At 45.6% G+C, this 18,668-nt stretch overlaps 1 protein-coding gene across 1 annotated transcript in view; it reads right to left on the reverse strand.

Annotated features, from left to right (window-relative positions):
• LOC120750607 (protein ELYS) overlaps window positions 1-222 on the reverse strand; it is a 39,742-nt gene extending 39,520 nt beyond the window's left edge. The window contains exon 1 of the mRNA XM_040059481.2: window positions 149-222. The gene's annotated coding sequence lies outside the window, so the exon portion shown is untranslated. The remainder of the gene's footprint in view (window positions 1-148) is intronic.
• Window positions 223-18,668: the final 18,446 nt, after the last annotated feature.

Raw genomic sequence — 18,668 nt, forward strand, 5'->3', positions numbered from 1 at the left:
CTCCGCCGCTTCCTCCTGTCCGTGCCGCGCCCCCAGCCCAGCCGAGCCCGCGCTCCCGGTACGTGCCGGTGCCGGTGGCATCTCCCTCCCGCAGCGGCGACAACGGCACGGCCCGGCCCGGCCCGGGCCCGCGCGCTCGCGCACCCACCTCGCTCGCTCACCCGCCGCGCGGGGGGCGGGACGGGAGGGGGGGGGCGGCGGAGTTCTCGCGAGATCCGCGGCGAGCCTCCGCGGGAATTTTCAAATGCGCGGGACACGGCTCCGGGCGCTGACGGCGGCGGCCTCCGGACTACGGATCCCGGCGTGCCGCGCGGCAGCCGCTTCCGCTCCCGCCCCGACGGCTGCTGTCTCTCGCGGGGCATGCCGGGAGCTGTAGTTCCTGGGCCATCAGGACCGGCGCCCGGCAAATCCCGTTCCTGGTCCCTGTTCCGCACCCCGTGGGGACGGCTCTGTTCCTCTGCCCCGCCAAGGGCGAACCCCCGGAGGGAGAAAGCTGGCCCTGCCTACCTGTGTCCGTCTCATCGCAGGAGCCGCTCACCTGCTTCTCCCTCTTCCCACCCCCCCTTGCCCCGTCTATCTGGATTTCATTGAATTAATCACAGAAAGCTTTGGTTTGGAAGAGACTTTAAGGAGCATCGAGTTCCAACCCATTCAATTCCACTGGAACAGGTTGCTCAAAACCCTTTTCAGCCTGGCCTTGCATACTTCCAGGAATGGAGCATCCACAGCTCCTCTGGGCAACCTGTTTCAGGGCTTCATCACCCTCACAGTAAAAGACTTCCTCCTACTATCTAATCTAATCCTACACTCTTTTAGTCTGAATGCATTTCACCTTCTCCTGTCACTACATGCTCTTGTAAAAAGTCCCTGTCCATCTTGTAGGTTCCCTTCAGGTACTGGAAGGCCAGTCATTAGGTCACTGATTTAAAAGGATTTAAAGGCACAGGCTATTTATCTGCAGTTTTCTCTTATTTTTAATAAGAAAGGGTGGGTAACCCCCCAACAAATTAATATAAAATTAATGTTACACTGTCAGTCACTGGAAGGAGAAAAAGTAAGTAGGAAGTCAAAAGTGCAAGTCTAACACTACTCCTTTCAGTGTGCATACTATAATGTGGTCAAAACATTCTATGACATTAAAAAATATTTTCAGGTATTAATAAACAAATAGTCAAGTGGAAGGCATCCCTGCCCATGGCAGGGGGGTTGGAACTAGATGATCTTTAAAGTCCCCTCTAACCCAGCCATTCTATGATTCTATGAAATTTGCAATGCTTCTAAGTAGTGGCAGCATCATCAAAGGGATGACACAGACATTTAATTTCTCCCAGCATATATTATCTCTAAATTACAACTAAGCCTCTTAATGCTGAGTCGCCAGTCCTTACATTATTATGCAAATCTTTTTTGTGACTTGGTGGCTACTGTTGCCGTTTTAGATCTATTAATTTGTGCCATACAAGAACACAGGTCATGGAGAAAAAACCCACCATGCCAAGCAAGAAGAATGCACAGGCAATCCTCCCCTGACCTTAGGGGGAGGCTGTGCACAAGTCAAGGGGTGTTGGTGAGACAGTATGTGCCTGCAAAGAAGGAAGCCTGGCCCTGGTCACCAGCTGATGTGTGATGGCAGAGCTGACTCTATTATGCATGAGAGGCTGTGCATGAGACAGACAGATCTGGGGTAGACCACGGAAGGGCTTGAAAGCAAGGACAAGCAGCTCTCATCTAATGTGACAGAGTAGGGAGCCAAGGGAGAAATGCAAAGATAGGCATGGCAGCGCCAGAGGACCAGCTAGACCCATATCCTTTGCAAAGACATTTAGAGTGCTTATATGCAGGACAGAGCTGCATTTATTAAGAGAAAGACAAGTGCTCCGGCAGTAAGCGCAATTCAAAATGGCAATGCCAATGGCATCCTGGCCTGGATCAGGAATGGGGTGGCCAGCAGGAGCAGGGAGGTCATTCTTCCCCTGTACTCTGCACTGGTCAGACCACACCTTGAGTATTGTGTCCGGTTCTGGGCCCTCAGTTTAGGAATGACGTTGAGACATTTGAGTGCATCCAGAGGAGGCAACAAGGTTGGTGAGGGGCTTGGAACACAAACCCTGTGAGGAATAGCTGAGGGAGCTGGGGTTGTTCAGCCTGGAGAAAAGGAGACTCAGAGGTGACCTTGTCACTCTCTACAACTTCCTGAAGGGTGGTTGCAGACAGCTGCGGGTTGGGCTCTTTCTCCAGGCAGCAACTGACAGAATGAGAAGACACAGTGTTAGAGCTGTGCCAAGAGAAATTTAGGTTGGATATTAGGAAAAAGTTTTTTACAGAAAGGGTGATAAAGGACTGGAATGGTCTGCCTGGGGAGGTGGTGGAGTCACCATCCCTAGATGTGTTTAAAAAAAGACTGGATGTGGCACTTGATGCCATGATTTAGTTCAGGTGTTAGGGCATGGGTTGGACTTGATGATCTTGAAGATCTCTTCCAACCTAGACATTCTGTGATTCTGAGATTCTGTGATTCAGTGTAGATGAGAGCCTTAGCTCCACACATGGAGACAGAAGGGCTTCATGTCAGGAATTATTTGTAGAACAATGCTTGCAAGGTTTGGGTGTGATCTGAATAAGGACATGAGGAGAAGTCTGGACCGAAGCTGTCCCCCCTGTCATAGGCATGTATGAACATTGGCCTAAATAGCAGCTGAGGGGCCATGGGATGAAGTGGGCTGGTTTAGCCAAACTTGAGCTTCAACTGACAGCAAGGCTTATCTGAGCAGGCATCAGGGAGCTGAAGGAGGATGCGTTTGAAAAAAAGGTCTATGACTCGTCTTGCCCAGTTTTAAGTGTCTGCGGTACAGTTATCAATCCATTCAGCTGGACTCCCTTTTTAGGTGGGGAAAAGAAATGGCTTTTTCCTGAGTACCTGTCCTGGCTGGCTTTAGATACCTCCTATAGGATTAGCTGTAATGGGAGCCTAGATGACATTGTAGGTAGGACATCTGTGCTGTACCCTTTTACTTTTGTTTAGGCTGGTCTCTCTTTTAGAGATTCATCTGAATAGAATACTGGATTTTTAAGTTGCTTGGCAGGTGAATTTATGTTTGTGGTAGGGATTACATGGAGATAAGGCATAGAAGAGAAAGAGGACAAGAACAGAATTTTATACCACCCATGCTGGAGTCTGGAGAGCAAGATAAAGAGGAGTCTCCAAAAGACACCATGGTCGAATGAGGGAAGGGAAAGCGAGGAGGGTAGAGCTTCAAAAGACAGAGGGAATAACCTCTCCAGGAGAGGAGTGTGAACTGACTTGTGGCAAGTGCCTGACAGGTGATGGGAGATGTAGGAGAGAGCTGGAGCTGCCTAAGAGGAGGTCATTTCGAGGCTCCCACAAAACCAGTGCTGACTGAATGTGGGGGCAGGGGCCCGGTGAGGGAGGAGGAGTTTCATGAGGAGGAGTCCAGCCTTTCACCGAGCTTACAAAGGGAAGAGAACTGAGGTGCATGTTTGCACTGGGTTTGCGTGGCCAGGTTTTGGTAGTAGAGGAGCCTCAAAGGTGGCTTCTGTGAGAAGCTGAGAAGCTGCCAGAAGCTTCCCCTATGTCTGACAGAGCCAATGGCTGGAAGCTCCAAGAGAGACCTGCTGTCTGCTAAGGCCAGGTTCATCGCAATGGTGCTAGCTCCTATGAGATAACAGACGTAAAAAAAAGGTGCAATTCCAGCCAGAGAGAAGTGAGAATAAGTGAGGGGAGGCAGGTCTGCAGATACCAAGGTCAGTGCGCAAGGAGTGGGAGGAGATGCTTCTCTCACTGGAGCAGATGCCCCCTGCAGCCCGTGGTAAAGACTGTGATGAGGCAGCTGTCCCCCTTGCAGTCCCCTGTGGTCCACACCAGAGCAGGTGGTGCCCAAAAGTAGGCTGTGACCCTGTGGGAAACCCACACTGGAGTAGGCTCCTGGTAGGACCTGTGGATCTCATGGAGAGAAGAGCCCACCCTGGTGCAGGTTTGCTGGCAGGACTTGTGATCCCGCAGAGAACCCCTGCTGGAGCAGCCTGTTCCTGGAGGACCGCACCCCCTGGAAAGGGACCCACACTGGGGCAGTTCATGAAGTACTGCCGCCTATGGGAAGGATTCGCATTGGAGAAGCTTGTGGAGGACTGTCTCCTCTGGGAGGGAATCCACACTGGAGCTGGGGAACAGTGAAGTGTCCTTCCCTTGAGGGGGAAGGAGCAGCAGAAACAATGTGTGATTAACTGGCTGCAACCCCCAAGATAAAGCAAGATAAATTCCCTCTGTGCTGCAGAAAGGGAAGAAGGTAGAGAAAATCAGGAGTGAAGTTTAATCCAGGAAGATGGGAGGGGTGGGGACCAGGTGTTTTAATATGTAGTTTTTATTTCTCATTGTCTCACTCTGATACGATTTTTAAGAAATCAAATTCCTTTTCGCTGAATCAAGTGTGTTTTGCCCCTGACAGTGACTGGTGAGTGATGGTCTCCCGGTCCTTATCTCAACCCATGAGCTTTCATTATATTTTTTCTCCCCTGTCCAGCTGAGGAGGGGAATGATGGAGCAGTTGGTGTTTTATAAACAGTAAGAGTATTAATAGATGCATTTATTGAAATTATAAAGAACCAGAGAAGAGTGAGCAATTAACAAGGTAAAATGATCATGAGGCAATTAAGGAGATGACAGAAAGTGGAACTAACAGCCAGAAAAGGAGCAGGATGACAAAACCGAAGAAAGCTCTATGCCTGTGGCACCAGCAATGACTGGGAGAGAGATAAGTGGAAGTAGGTTTGAGATGAGGGGATTGCAAAGTCAAAACATAGGAAGAATGCAATGAGATGTTGTGCAAATAGAGAGGGAAGCAGGAAGGAAGATGCAGCAAAGAGGGAAGATGCTCAGCTGAAAATGTAGGCAAAGTGTATGCAAATGAAAAATGTTCAGCTGAGCTGGAAAAATTAGGCTGCTTTGTGTACCAGGTGTCACCAGGTTTCATGCAGTTAAGGTTGTTGAAAACCTGACGGACAAGCTATATTAGAAAGCCAATGTTCTTACCTAGCTAAGTTAATGATTGCCAAGTCTAATTGCTAAGGCTGGGTTGGGAACCAGTGGAGTCACAGCTGCAGCAGCACAGCAGCTCTGAAATGGAGCTCCTCAGACTCAGGCACCAATTCGGCTGCTGTACACCTGCAGGTGCCTGGACACTGGGTCCTGATGGTCCCATGGGGGTACCTGGCCCTGGCAATGTCCCTCCCCAGAGGATTGGGAAGCCTGGAACGCAGCGCTGGGTGCCAGGAAGGGCTCAAACACTGCTGCCTTCCCCATTGAGTCAGACCATGTGCTCTGGGAAAGCTGAGAGAAGAGCCCAGAAGCAGATCTTGAATTACAGAGATCTGGAGGTGGGGTGCAGGCTCCCCGATGGCATCCTGGGCAGCACAACTTTCTTCCAGGTCAATAAGTCGATATCTAATTATGGGTGAGACCCATGAGCTCTCTGCTGCTTTGTGCTGCCCCAGCACTGTGGTGCAGCTGTTGCTTTGGTGTATCCAGTTGGCATCCACTTTTGCCTTTGTGTTGCGTTTGAGTATCTGTGATTCTGCCTCAAAAAGTTAAAATGGAAGGTGTTGCATGCTTGATAATATTTTTTTCAAATCACAGTGAAGACCGTAGAGTGGCCTCCTCTACAAGCACTTCTTGGTCTTGGCATTTTCAGTAGGCTGTACCAAAAGTAAGCAAATACTGAGATGAAGAAAGCCCCATGTTAAAATGAAGTTCATACTGTTGGCATGTATCAGGGGTGTAAAGGTAAAACAAAGAAGAAGATGCTGCAGTGGTGTAAGGATTATTTTCAAGCACAGGATTGTTTACAGTCACAGGATGCTCAGCAATGTGGTTATACTTATCCAAATTACAAGGGTACAAGTTTAAAAACAAGGATTAAATACTGCCTTTCAGTAATTGCATAGAAAGAATCTATCTTGAAAATGTATGTGGTGTCTTTAAAGCCAAATATTAAAAAGACTCAGACACAAAAGATCGGTGTTTGGACTTTTTGAGAGGTTTCACTGTGAATTGTTTCAACTGAGATTCTTGTAAGGCTTAAAAGTCTGATCTTAATTTAATTTTCTGGACTTGGAATGACTGGTTATGAGATACTAGCAATTATTTCTATACAACTCTTACTCTTAAGTAATATTGAAGTATTCTCATCTTTAATTCTATTATATATTTCATTGGGAATAAGTATTTACTATTTTTTCCCTTAAAATTGTATTAAATCAATTGTAGGGCTTTAATAATATTACACATTAAAAGAATTAATTAGAGCTTTTCAATATCAAAATCAAAGTAATTAGAAACTTAATGAACCGAACATAATATAACGGGATCTCTTCTCTTCTCCACTGGAGCAGCAATAATTTAATATGAAGAGAGGCACTCCAGAATTTCCCAGAGAAAGAGAAAATTAAGAGGTGGTTGGATTGAAACTGCAGTTGCAGAAGAGTCATGCAGTCACAAAAAAAAAAAGGAGGGAGAGAAGTGTCTGCATTTCAGTTTAAATAGAAACAGAGGGACCTTAGGAGACCTTTAAAACTGCATTCTCGAGCAGCATACTGAGTATTATCACAACTCCACTTCTCCTAGAAAAAGTTACAGCTTGGTTGCCAGAGCTGTTCCTAGCTGCATTTTATGATTTACAACATTACATATTACTAAGTTTGGGAGTTGTTTTTTCTTATGTTTTATTGTTGTTGTTTGGTTTCTTTCCATTGTGAAAATCTGAAGCCTAGATGTTTTCCTCTTGCAGGCTGAAAACATGGCTTTTCTTCCCTTAAATCAGATTGGGACAGGAAAGACTTTCCTTGTTCTGGTCTTCTGTCATCCTTCCGCTGTGTCTGCAATTGAGGAAGTTCTGTGGCTAGTGGGTTTGGTGTGAGCTGTGACACTGGGAAGAGCTGTCCTTGCTCAAATGTGTGAACATGTGATCCCAAACGAGCAGCAGAGAGAAGACAGACACGTCAAGGTCTGGCTTCAGGCAGGTAGGAATCTCTGAATAATATTAGTAGCTTCACTAATGCCATTCAGGCTTTTAATTTCATGATTTATGGACATCATGTCGTTTATCAAAATCTGCACAAAGCAGTCAAAAGTGAGGAAATGAGGAATTTAAAATATTTTGCATTGCCCACATAAGCCTTTTTTTCCTCCCTAAAGTCAAAGCATTTCTTCACAGTGCACTAACCTTCAAGTTAACCCCAAATTGATATGGTTCTATAAGATGGCTGAGAAGGAATGCAGATATATCCTCAAGGGAGGTTATTTCTTCTAGAAACAAACTTGTCATTATGATAGGATTTATCTCATCTGACTTGGGCTGTATGAAAGACACCCATAAGCTGTTTTTCTTCAACTGTGCTGAACCCAAATTCAGATTTCCCTTGCTTACAGCCCTACAGTGCCCTGTACCTTACCCTGTCCCACCTACAGCACCACTGCCAATGAATTAAAGAAGCCATCTTGGCTTCCTTTTCAGCTGGAGGAAAGAGTATGTGCTTTAGCAGACCTTGTTTGTCTTTTTGTAGGGGAGACGCCTGGATATGTCAGACCCTCTGGGGTGCTTGGTTCTCCATCTAACCGTAGGGGGAACTTAGACAAGTGGCAAGGAAAGGTTGCTTCACTTTTAGATAGCTACCTATGGCTGGCAGGAATCATTCTGTTCACCAAAAGCTGGGAAGTGGCTGTGGTTACACACCTTGTTTAGTGCACAGCCAATTTAATCCCCATGAAGCAAGCTTCTCCTATATGTTGTTCTCATTAGACTGCTCTAAAACCTTCCAGTTATCCATGCTGATCATGAAATGAAAGGCAGAATAACTCCCCAGACACGGGAGTCTCTATACTGCAGTTCTTTATAGGGAAGCCCACGGCCTGCATTTGCTTATCCCTACTTTTATATTTTTTTTTAGGTTTGTGCAGATAAAGGTAGATAGCTACTTCAATGTGTCTAAAATAACCAATATATCAAAGCAAACCAAGAGTAAGCAGAGCTGATGTGGACATACCTTACACCAGTCAATGCAGAGCAGGAAGTTTCTTTCTTCTCAGTCGTTTTGTTAGCTGACCACACAAGGAATTCCCAAGTTCACCAGCAATGCTTCACTTGCCGAGCCTTTTTGATAACTGATTTTCCCCCCATGCAGTATGAAGGTCAGATAATGAGAGTACCCACCAACCAACAAAGAAGGACCTTCACATTCTGGAGCAACCGGGCTTCATGGCATGTCTTGAGAACCATGGAGTTTATGCCCAGTGGAATAAACAAACAACACTCCTTTACAGAGGAAAGGAGTAGAATTTCCTGCACAGCACATGTGCAATCTGGCTAAATTAATTGTACTATTTGAGCACAATGATTTTTATGCCTATGGTTTTATTGATAAATCCCAATGATCAGTAATCCAAAATCAAGCTTTTCCCACAAAATTAAAAAGGTAATTTATTCATTGCTTTTCTGACCTCTTCCAGCTCTGACAAATTCCCATTATCCTTCATATTGAAATAAAGGAATAATGAGCTCGCATATTTGGAAAATAACAATTTAATCCTATAGAACAAGGTCTTAAAGTCTAACTCGGAAATACAGTTTTCCTGTGATTTCTGGCGCAAGGGGATTTTGAACTCAGTTGATGCCGTGCAATAGCAACAGTGCACTGAACTGAAGAAGTGGGTTGCTATGCTGAGGTGCTGCAAACTAGCCTGCAGATGCTTTCTGAGGTCCAAAATAAAAACACGCCAGTTCCACTTGCACCAAAACCCCTCTGCTGACTGGAGTTCATTGTCACTGTGCAAATACTGCGTGTGTAAGGGGGTTTATATCATGTTCAAATTTGGCATGCCCTAATTCAACACAAACTGAGCTGGGGATCACCATGACATTATTGGTATTAGACATTTTCTTTGGTGATTAACCTCTACGTGTGTGACCTCAAGGCAAAGTACCTAGATATTAACTAGAAAACTTGGATGAAATCAAATCCAAACTTGTGCAGAAAACCCCCAAATGCTGGAAAATGCAACCTGGAAAAAAAGATTTCAGACTGGCTTCTTTTCATAAGGCATGTGGTCGTATATGTTGAAATGACCGTCAAGGACAGCTTTTTTGCAAAGCACACAGCACCCAGCAGTTCCTTTATAAGCAGAGAAAGCAAATTATAGAAATTGCTCATGGCCTTGTGCAGGAGAGCTTGGGATATCTGTGTTTCCTCAAACCATCTGCAACAGGATGGCTCTTGAAAATATTTGAGAGAAAGAGTCATTTCCCAGTGCAGGTAAGGTTTAATGTCAATGTGCCCAGCTGTGCAAGAAGCACTGCTGAGTGTGGGTGACTAATACATTTGCCAGCACAGCAACTTCAGTGTGTAATTTATTGTTGTGTAGGCTGGCTGGATAGCTCAGCCTGCAGCCTTTTATTTTGCCAGATGCTGATCACCCCCCGAGAAATGCTAAGACATCTCATTTGTCAGTGCGTGCTTGGTGCCTTGCAGAAAGTGATCAGAGCCTTGTTGGGTTTGTGACCCACCAGTACTGAAAAATTAAGGTGATCCATCCTCTGCAAACAGAGACAGCTAACATAAAGCCAGTGCCCTTGAAAGAGCCACTGTGACCTCTGGTTTGAGCAATTTAGAGGAGACATCACTCAGTCTGCTGAATCTGCTCATTAACTGCTGGAACAAAGAATTACTGTGAATAAATAGTCCTTTTAGCTTCCCCTACTCCACCACTTGAAAGCTAAAAAATATTTTTCTGGAAGTGGCATGATGGAAATGAACTGAGTGGCACCAGCTTGAGGTACTCCCTGGCAGCCTCAGGCATGGGGCAATGCTCAGCCAGGCTTCAAGGGAGCCTTTGGAGGGTAGTCCCCATGATTTTCCCTCCTGCCTAACAGCCCCTGCCTGCAATGCCTAGGTTTTGTTGTTTGTGTTGGGATCATGTCCCTGGCGTGCCTGGGACAGCTCCCAGAATTGGTACTACCTGACGTGTATGAGACTTTGCTTCTTCACTTGGGGTTCCATGGGGCTTTCTAGGCAAAGGTCTTTTTTCTGCCGGAGGGAACCAGCTTCTGTTGAAACACATCATCCTAGGCAAGGATCAGGTGGATTGTTTTCCCATCTCCACTAGAAACTACACCAGCAGCTTGTACCGTGTTAATTACACAAGATGGTGCAGCTTTTAAGAAAGAAATGGATGGTGATCCCCTACAATGAGCATTTAAGATGAGTATGTTTGCCAACTTTGTGTTGCTTGATGATTGTAGGAAAATATTTCCTTTTAATGAGGGAGGTAGATTTACTATTTTTCCCTTCTGCTAGCAAACATTTCTGCTGCAGGTTGTATGGCTTCCAACATCAGCCCATGAGAAAAACATGGAATTCTCTGAAAAAATGCTGAAAAAGAAGCAATATATCTTCTTGATGCTGAGCCTCAAACAGTGGATGAATGTAGGAATGATTTCAAGAGCTGAATAAGGACACAGGGCAGGGTCCCTCCTCCCTGCCACCGGTGCCTCCCACAGAGCCAGCTTCTCCTCCTGGGTGACACCACTGGCATGCTGCAGCACCATGTCTGGCACACTGGTGCCAGGAAACTACAGGGTGTCTAGCTTCTTCCTGTGAAAGATTATTTTCATCTAGAATTTCATAAGATTTGGAACAGAGTTAACATTTAAAAGCTGCCTGGGATCTCCAGAGGAAAGAAGCCAGCATGAGTCCTGTCAGACACCTCACCAGCTGTGTGATCCGAAACTGGTTGTGGGCAAGCTGAATTCACTTAATAACATGGATATTACAACACCAGTCAGTGACAGGACTCTGGTTGGGGATCTCACTGAGAGCAACTTTTACCTGGTTTTCCTACGTGACTTGTCCTTTAAGAGGAGAGTTCAGATTTCCTTGCAGTCTCACTGTGGCCCCTGGATGTGCTGCTGCTGGCAAACAGGCTCCTGAGTATTTTTTCTTTTTCAGATAAGTACCTAACTAAAAAAACCCCAAATTCAACAACTTTGGTCTAGAGGCACTGGCTGAGAGTACATTCCCATCTCATTTGGCTTCATATAAAGACAAGACTACATTTATCCTGTCATATAAAGTGCTTGTACCTTGACAAACTAGAAGGGAAGCAGCTACAGTGAGAAACACCTTGCCAAAATTCATGCAAGAGATCGAACGTCGAGCCAGAAATGTTAATCAGCCATCCCGGTTCTTGGCATCTGAGTAGACCTGCTTCAAACCGGCTAGCAGGTGGATCTGTGTATTTATTCATTCCACCTCTTTAAGAAATATGCTCAAAAACTTACACTGCAAAATTAAATATACTCTGGAGGAACTGCTGGCTGACCAGCACTTCAGCCAAGGAACAGCTCCAACAACAGCTGCTCTTGCTGGATGATGAACATCACCTTCCCTGAATTTCGTAAAGCTAGCAGCAGACAAGGACTTACTGAAGGGCCACTTACTGAAGGACCATTGACTTCTAGTCCACATGTGCCCTTGATCACATCAGATAATTTTACCCCAAAATAATTGCTATGACTCGGCCCTGGCTTTGGAGAATAAAAATGCACAGGTTTTTCAAGCTTTAAGAAGCAGATTTAATATTCTAATCTCTTTCTGCATAAGAACAAATGACTGGATGTTACCTGTTCATTTTCACATCCAAATAATGACTTCTGGTTGAATGACAAATTATGCTGCTACAGTTTGCATGCTAGCTGAGCACCTCTCATGTCGGCTGAAATTAAATTGTGGGAGTGAGTGTCCTCCTCTCCAGCCCTTCTGAATGAGAGAGGTTTGTGCAAAAGTATCACAACTTATTTTAGCTCCTTGCATTTGTTATAGATTTTAGCTGCTCTTCACTTTTTGATTTATTAATCAAAAGCATCTGCCTGTGAAGGAGTATTAGATCTAGTATTTGCTTTTGACCATAGTTCCCATGAGGTCTGCCAGGAAAAAAAAATAAAAGTACTGCTGAAGAGATGAAGAAACATTACCCTGGAGATTGATACGCTGGATCCCTGAGCATGTACTCAGAGTTATGTATGCTCTCTTGTGGTTAATCTGCTGGATTTTAAGGTGGGGATTCCAAGTTCTTGATACTTGTGCATCTCTTTTAAGACTGTTTTGCAGTGAGTTGACCCAAATTACTTCACCTCAACCTGAAACTTTTTTGGACAGTACCAGAATACAGTGCAATGTACTGGTGAAACAGACAGAGGGACAAAGGTGAGGTCTCAGAATGAAAGGGAGAGAAACAATGAATTGTTCAGGCTATGCACAGTGTTAAAACCTCACAGCCAATGGAGGGAAATCACAGATGATGCCGATGACAGTAAGTGAGCAGCTGGCTGCCAAAATTAAAAAAAAAAAAAAAAAAAAAAAAAAAAAAAAAAAAATCAGAACTGCCTGTACTGAGAAGGTGGGTTTTTTTTTTTGTTGTTTGGGTTTGTTGTTGTTGTTGTTTTTATTTGTGATATACATTAATAGGGATGGGTTTGCCCAGCAAACGTTTAGCTGCCCTGCAGAGCTAGCACTTCCATGGGTTGCTGGTTGTCGTAGTACCCAGGCTGCCTTGACAGAGACTCCCCTGGGAAAACAGTCCTGGTGGCCATGACACTGCACCATTATAAGAAAAAGCAGTGTCCACCCCCAAAATGATGTGTTTCCATCTACTTCATCAGCTCAGGTGGGGAGACATCACCTACTGGAGCAGACACAGCTTGCAAATGAGAGCAGAGCGGGGCGCAGCCTCGCCCGGGGGAGCCCGGCTGTGCCGCTTTACTGTCACAAGGCTGGCACTTGCTCGTGGCCAGTGTGGAACAAGAAAACAAAGTTTCTATCAAGAAAGAGACTTGCTGCCCAGAGGGACAAGGAGTGCAGTTCTGTAGCAGCGGAAAAAGACTTGTGGGAATATCTGAGGCAGTGCCCCACCAGGAGATCAGGATGATAATTTCTGCTGCCCTTCTTCATACAGGACAGGTCTGGGCATAGGGTCATTACATCTTCACGTGGCCAGTTTGCTTTTGTTTTTTTTCTTATTTGAGTGCCAACCATAGGAAACAAGATTGATTCATTGCACAACTGTTGCCATTTTGGGGAGTTATTTTTCTTGGGTCTGTTATAAAACTCTGTATGGGATGAGCATCAATAGGGCAAACATTACACTTGCTAGAGGCAACAGCTGTTATACTTGTGCTTGAAGAGGAAAAAAGAAAATCTTTTTGTGATTACTGCCAGCAACCTCTTCATGCTTTTTGGATAAGAGTGAGGCAACAGCTGGTACAGACACATGTTCTTCTCCCTCCCCATCTTGCATTATTAGCAACTGTTAGAGTAAGTCAAAATAATAGTCATTTGCTGGCAATAACTAATTTTATCTGAAAATAGTTCATTTTCTTAATGTGTGAACACATTCTTAAATGAAAATATACAAATTACCAATGGTAATTTTATTGAAGTAAATGGGGATTTAGGCTGTTTGGACTCAAACTTGCACAGCATCTGATGTTTATGGCTATAGCAATAAAATTATCATGGCACTTTCATCAAATGATTTGAATGAGAGGTTAAAAACTTGAAATGCTTTGTCTGAGAAGCTAGTAATGTGACAACACTCTGCATTAAGCAATTGCAGTGTTGCAGTTGGTAGGAAGTGAGATTGTCAATATGTCCTCAGACCAAGGGACAAAAATATCATCAAAACACACTTTGCTGTGATTGAGAAATCCTTCCAGTGAAGATAAATAAAAGACAATAAAGTGAAGGGTTTTGAGCCTGACATCAGGAGCAGGTGACGTGCAGTGCCCAGCCCAGCTCAGGCACTGTTATGGGTGAGCTGCTCCCCCAGCCACCTGCCTTCTTCACTCCTTGCTCCTTGAAGAGGAGAAGGTCCAGGACACCTTTGTTTTCACCATTTCCACATGAGATAGTGTATCATTGCTTCTGTTACCTTCATCAACTCAAGGAAGTGGGGGAATAAATCCATGTCCCATCTTGGGTGTGTACATTTTTTTTTCTGGGGAAGGAGTCTGCTTTACTCTTTTGCATGCCTTTCTTAGCCCTGTCTGCCATTTCCCCCAGTAGCAGCTGGGCTATGTTTTCATACTGAAGGGCTTTCTCCGACAGCGGGATGGGGAGAGCATGGCATCCACCTCATGGGAGGGAGCGTGCCCCTGCCTCTCTCAACAGCTTCCCTACGACAGATCCGGCTGGGCAGTGCTAACAAACTGCTTCTTGCAAGGATCACCTGCTAAAGCTGAGCAGCTCTCCCGGCTGGATGAAGCCTCCCTAGGACATCCTTCCAAGTCACACAGAGATCCTTTGAGGAGGTGTGATGGCTGGGCACTGTGCTGTGTTAATCAGCCCCAGGGCTATTATGAGACCCCAGTGTGATACAGATGTAAAACAAGGTAAATACACTTGTCAGATGCTTCAGGCCACTCACTTGCAGTAGGCTTTCTTGCTATCGCAGAAAGGCAGAGGTTGAGGCCTTGCCTCCAATCCCTGGACTAAGCCTGGTCACTTGTGTTCAGGGAAGATTAAATCAGACGGAAGCAGGTGAACATATGGGGCAATTTCTGGCAGAGAACGTGCTAAAAGATGCCAAGAAGAAGGCACTGCATCTTTTGTCAGGGTTGCTAGTGAGGAGAGTGTGCTGGGAGCCCCTCTGGCCTCACCGCCGCCCTGTGATATAACGCTGCAGCTGGACTGCAAGCCAGCTCCACCTCTGAGTCATTGCCTTGCCTCCAGCAAGGCTGTGAGTCATTCCTCCTTGGCTGTTCCTCCTCTCACAGTTAAAGCACAACAGAAAACCCCAAACAAAATTGTGTTGGGTGAAGGAAGCATGGTGTTCTTGTCAGAAACCATCACGCACTCCCTGACCTCCTGGGGGATGCCCAGGCAGACCCACTGCTGTGGTTAAGATCTTTTCCTCTCTGTAACACTCTAATTGCCCAGGACATCTGGCATAGTCAAGCCCATTCCTTTCATTTACTCAAATTCCAGTTCACTTAGTTCCCAGTCACTGCTTCAGCCGGGGGAGGAGGGATGGCTGGAGCTGACAAGAGCTCATCATGTCCTCGGAGCAGCAAAAGCAGCACAGTGTCAGTAGACCTCAAATGAGATGTGCCCACAACAAGAAAAACTGAGATGGTGCTATGACATCAGCTGCCCTGCAAAGCAAGGGATCAGCCAGAAGTTGTGGGTCAGTTTCACTGAATATTGGTTTCAAATTATGGAAACAATTATTTGGATATAACCAGGCGATATCTGGATTACAAGAACATCATCCAGGCAATGTTGCACAAATGGGTACAATTGAGGGAGCCTTACGATCCACCTTTCTAACAAAGGAAGCCCAATTAGTAAACTTATTAGTAGTCTTTCTAGCCAGGACCCATTCATCTATTCTGGATAAGACGGAGATAGACTGGGTCTAAACAGAGAGTCCCGGGGTACTCACAGCCCAGCATCAACCAGCAGCATGACCCCACTTCGGAGAACATAACACCATGCTCAGGGCAAGGATGGCGCCCTGAACATGCAGACCAGTCCAGTGACACTCATCAGAGCTGGTGTTAGACTTCAGGCGTTAGCCTGAAGTGCTAAGGCTGGGAATGACTTGTCTGGGCAGACAGCATTGGCCCCACTGATGACTTTATGCCATCCTGAACCTCATCCCCAAAGTTCCCAGTGATCTTCCCAGCCAACAGCTTTCCCATTTCTTACTGTTACGGAACCTTCTATAGAGCTCCTCATCTGACCTGGGATGACCTCCTTAAGCAAGCCAGTCCTGCCATGGACTCCCCCTAGTTGCAGACCTGATCCTTTTGTCCCTCCCAGGGAGTACAAGGAATTGTCTCTGTGTTCTCCTCCTCCAAGACCTGCTGAAGGGTGGAAATTCAGCAGTCTTCTAGTCTCTTCCACCTTCATTTTCTTTTAAGGCAGGAAACTCCATTTTGTTTCCTCTGCTGGCAGAGAACTTTGAAGAGAACTTTGCCACCTGAGAGTTTAGGCTTCATGCTAGATAGGTGCATAGTGAAAGTGTGCAGGGTACAGGTTTGCATCTCCTAGGGTGGCAAAATCCCAAGTGCAGCATCACATAGAGCCCAGATCCTCAAATGCTCAGATCCATTTTTAAAAAGAGAAGAGGAAAAGCCTAGGAGATGGACAAGAGCAAAAGTGAGAGCTGGAAGAGCATCAACCCCACAGAGCCAAGACATGGCTCAGGGATTTCCTGTTCAGGTAGAGTCTGAAGGGTGGCACTGAACTTGCTGATACAGACCCAAACAGCATGCCACACAATTCAGAAGACTTCAGAAACCTTAGAGGTGACTGAAGGAGAGGAAGCTCTTCAAGGACGTTCTTCATGGCATATGAACAAAAAAAAAAAAAACAAAAAAAAACCAAAAAAAAACCAAAAAAAAACCAAAAAAAAAAAAAAAAAAAAAAAAAAAAAAAAAAAAAAAAGAGCAGACAATAAGTTAATCAAATGGTGCAAGGTTAAGGTTTTGCCATCATGGGACGCTGAGGGAGAGCTGTTTGGGTTTGCCTCTTCCTGCCAGAAGGACAGATGCTCTCAGCTGGGCTGCAGGAACGGCAGTCTCGACTTGAGCTGGTAGCTAAACCAGACTGGAAAAGAAGGGGAAGGCAGAGGTATACAAACTCAGTCTATCTTACTCCTCCTTGTAGGAAATAATTAAGAGCCCAAGACCTAGGGAGAGAAGAAATTCTGAAATGCCTGTGAAAAAAGCATCTCGGCAGAAATGAGGGAAAACTGCAATATTGTTTTATGAAAAAAAGCTTGCCTGAGTTGCCAGGGTTAACACATGCTGGGTAGAAACAGAGCTGAAAATCACTGGCTACAGGGCATTAGTACATCTGAACAGAGAAAACACATGTGAAACCAGATCCTTGCTGAAGTTAGGGAGATTTTCACTGTTCAACATGCTTCAAAGTGCCAGTTGCCAAGCCCGAGTTCAGCCCAACATTATCAGCACAGCTCTAGGGTGTCCAGCTCAGTTTTGTGAGTTTCCAATTTTCTGTTTATGACTTTATCTGCAGATTTGCTTACAACCCTTTGGGCTCATGCTCTGGCTTGCTGATGCCAAAGTTGTATCGTATGTAAGAAGACTGCCTGGCATAGCTCAGTTACCATCCCCAGAAATATTTCTCAGTGTACCAGCCTGCCAGGATGTGCAAGGGTAATGTTTCACCCCACTGTGCAGAGGGCAGGATTAATACATTCAGCACTGAAATACACGTTTTCCTGTTTACTACCAGTTATAAATTACCAGCAGAGAGGATTTAGATCAGGGGACTCCATTGATGTAAATGTACTTTAATTCTAGCTTTTCATCCCAAGAGTGATATTTGCTGGTATTTTTAAAATTCCCTGTAGGCCTGCCAGAGCCAGCTTCCCCCATCTCTAGAACATCCACCGTGAACATAATTTTCTTGGTTCCTGCTACTTGAATGCCTTCCAAGTTTCTAATTGGTGAAAGGACAGGGATTCTGTTCCTGCAGAGATCTGAAACACAGATTTTCTGGTCAAATGGCAGAGATCCTATTTTGGCAGAGAGTGATTTCCAAATCATCTGTGAGCTGCTCTCTTGCCGGGGAGATGGGAGAGGGTTGAGGAGTTTCCATGGCAGAAAACAGATTCACTCAAGGCTGCACATATGTACCTGGCTGTGCTGGGTGAGGAGGGCTTTGCTCTGGTGTAACATCCCCAGGTGTGGCAGCCCCCTCTTTGAGAGGATTGAGGATGAGAAAGATTAAGATGGGGATGCAGAAGAGGACTCTCCCAAGGTTGTCAGAATGCTGAGCTGGCCAGCTCCCAAGGTCTGGTGGGCACAGAATGGAGGCACAGGGGGCTCATGGAGCTGTTTCCCCTCTCACCACTCAGGCAGAATAAACTCACCCCACACAGATTTCCGTTCAGGCCCAGGCATGACTGCTGTGAACTCATTGAAATGAACCCCTCAGCAGCTGCCTCCTCTTAAAAATGCATAAAATGCAACATATCCACATGCAGTGGATACTGCCTTTCCTCATGGCAGCAACACTGCAGGGCAGGGGGATATTCAGCCTGGACAGACATGGTGTATTTGCTATAGTAGGGAAGTGTGGCCAAGACAATATTATGTATAATCTTACATGGCAAACTTGGGAAAAGTAGGCAAGTAAACCGGAATGCAACCTGTCAGGTGCCTGTGATGCTGGAGCTGATATGAGAGGTGTTCAAAAAGGATAATTCAAGTTCTGGGAATGACACTGCTGGTCAGAGGACCCAGACACCGCAGTTTCCCACCTGACCATATGCAATGCATGTGCCATTAAATGAATGGATGTGGGCTTACTGGGATGTACTTCTAGCACCCTTATTTCCTATTTGGGGTTGTAGCCTTCCAGCCTGGGTGTTGTAAATTATTGCCTGGAGGAGCTAACATCTCCACTGACTCTACTGCGAGAGGTAGACCTCAACACCTGAAAAGTATGCTGGTGGGATTTATTCCAAACACAGGATCAGTTAAGATCAGTCTCTACTCTTAATATGCAAAGGAATTAACTTTGCATATTAAGTTGGACCAGGAGCAACCTGATCTAGTGGAAGGTGTCCCTGC

Source organism: Hirundo rustica, chromosome 3 (assembly GCF_015227805.2).
Source record: "Hirundo rustica isolate bHirRus1 chromosome 3, bHirRus1.pri.v3, whole genome shotgun sequence".
In the NCBI taxonomy this organism is placed as follows: Eukaryota; Metazoa; Chordata; class Aves; order Passeriformes; family Hirundinidae; genus Hirundo; species Hirundo rustica.